The sequence below is a fragment of the Dermacentor silvarum genome, unplaced genomic scaffold (assembly GCF_013339745.2).
Source record: "Dermacentor silvarum isolate Dsil-2018 unplaced genomic scaffold, BIME_Dsil_1.4 Seq495, whole genome shotgun sequence".
Taxonomy (NCBI): Eukaryota; Metazoa; Arthropoda; class Arachnida; order Ixodida; family Ixodidae; genus Dermacentor; species Dermacentor silvarum.
In genome coordinates, this window is record NW_023606326.1 from 42,051 (window position 1) to 44,524 (window position 2,474).

A 2,474-nucleotide genomic window follows, 5' to 3' on the forward strand; every position below is an offset into this window, starting at 1 on the left:
TGCACGATAGCAGAGGGTGGGGGTGTAGACGGTGCTGGTGCGGTGACTGGCTCGATCTCATACGTAACGCCGGTGACTTGACGCAGTACCCTGTAATTAAGGACCATCGTAGCCGGACAATAGCTTTTCGGAGAGACCTATGCGGCGTGACGGAGACCACAGTAGCACGAAGGCGCCTGGGGAGTAAGAAACGTCTCTGTTGCGACTATCCTACAGGGCTTTCTGGGAAGCCTGAGACACTGTGAGCCGTTCACGTGCGATCTGGCGAGCTGTGTCGGCGCGCGCTATGGTGTCGCGAACGTACGTGGTGGTTGAGCTTACAGGAAGTAAAGTATCGAGAGGCAGAGAAGGTTCGCGTCCATACAGGAGATAAAACGGGGAGTAGCCAGTAGTGTCATGTCGGGACGAGTTGTAGGCGAAAGTAACGTACGGCAAAGCAGCGTCCCAATCGCGGTGATCGGCGGAGACGTACATTGAAAGCATATCGGTCAGAGTTTGGTTCAGGCGCTCTGTGAGTCCATTCGTTTGTGGGTGATAAGCAGTTGTGAGCTTGTGCTGGGTAGAGCAGGAACGAAGGATGTCATCGATGACGCGAGACAAAAAGTATCGGCCTTGATCGGTCAGAAGCTGTCGAGGAGCACCATGATGCAGGATGATGTCATGAAGGAGGAAGTCGGCGATATCCGTAGCGCAACTGGTTGGGGGGGGGGGGGGGGGGCACGGGTAATGGCGTAGCGCGTCGCGTAGTCGGTCGCGACGGCGACCCACTTGTTGCCTGATGTCGAGGTTGGAAAGGGACCAAGAAGGTCGAGCCCAACACGAAAGAATGGTTCGGCGGGAATGTCTATAGGGTGAAGCAGACCGGCAGGTAACATAGCTGGCCTTTTGCGGCGCTGGCATTTGTCGCAGCTAGCGACATATCGTTGGACGGAGCGATAGAGACCAGGCCAGAAGAAACGGCGCCTGACGCGATCATAAGTGCGGGTGACACCAAGGTGACCAGCAGTGGGCTCATCGTGAAGCTGGCGAAGGACATCTGACTGCAGATGGGCAGGCACGACAAGGAGGCGTTCAGGGCCCTTAGGATGCATATTATGGCGGTATAAGGTGCCGTCCTGAAGGAAGAACAAGTGGAGGGAAGGGTTGGGTGTGGAGGAGTTGAGAATGTCGATGATAGACCGTAAAGCCGAGTCGCGGCGTTGTTCGTCCCGTATATTAACGAGGTCCGAGATTGACAAGACGCAGGCATCGGTGTCTTGCTCGGTGACGTCAGGGGAATCCACGGGATGCCGTGAGAGACAGTCGGCATCTTGATGAAGCTGACCGGACTTGTGCACCACTGAAAACGAGTATTCTTGGAGGCGCAGAGCCCAACGACCAAGGCGTCCTGTAGGGTCTTTGAGCGAAGAAAGCCAACAGAGGGCGTGATGATCAGTTACGACGGTAAAGGTGCGGCCAAACAGGTAGGGACGAAATTTGGCGACAGCCCAGACAAGAGCAAGACACTCTCGTTCCGTGATGGAGTAATTCTTCTCCGGTGCGGACAGGAGGCGGCTAGCGTACGCGGTAACACAATCGTGGCCGCTCTGACGCTGAGCGAGGACGGCACCGATTCCATGGCCGCTGGCATCTATGCGAAGTTCCGTCGGTGCAGTCGGATCAAAATGCGCTAAAATAGGGGAAGTCGTAAGGACATCTATGAGCGCCGAAAAGGCAGCAGCTTGGGGTAAGCCCCATGTAAAAGCAACGTCTTTTTTGAGGAGCGCAGTAAGGGGACGCGCAATGTCGGCGAAATTACGAATAAAACGTCGGAAATAGCAGCACAATCCTATAAAACTGCGTACGTCTTTGGCCGAACAAGGTACAGGAAAATGCTTCACGGCGAGAACTTTTTGAGGATCGGGCTGGACACCTGTCGCGTTCACGAGATGGCCAAGTACGGTTATTTCACGGCGTCCGAAACGGCATTTTGAGGCGTTGAGTTGGAGACCGGCATTGCGGAATACCTCGAGAATGGTGGAGAGGCGCTGAAGATGGCTGTCAAATGTTGGCGAAAAAACAATGACATCGTCAAGGTAGCACAAGCAGGTTGACCATTTCAAGCCACGAAGAAGCGAATTCATCATGCGCTCGAATGTGGCCGGCGCATTGCAAAGGCCGAAAGGCATCACTTTAAAGTGATAGAGGTCATCGGGAGTTACGAATGCGGTTTTTTCGCGGTCCAGTGGGTCAACAGCAATCTGCCAATAACCTGAGCGAAGGTCAATAGATGAGAAATATTGGGCGCCGTGAAGACAGTCGAGTGCGTCGTCGATATGGGGCAAGGGATAGACGTCCTTTTTCGTGATCTTGTTGAGGTGTCGATAATCAACACAAAATCGCCAGGTGTTGTCCTTTTTCTTGACCAGCACAACAGGAGCGGCCCAAGGACTCGAGGACGGTTCGATGATGTTCTTGGCCAGCATTTTATCGAC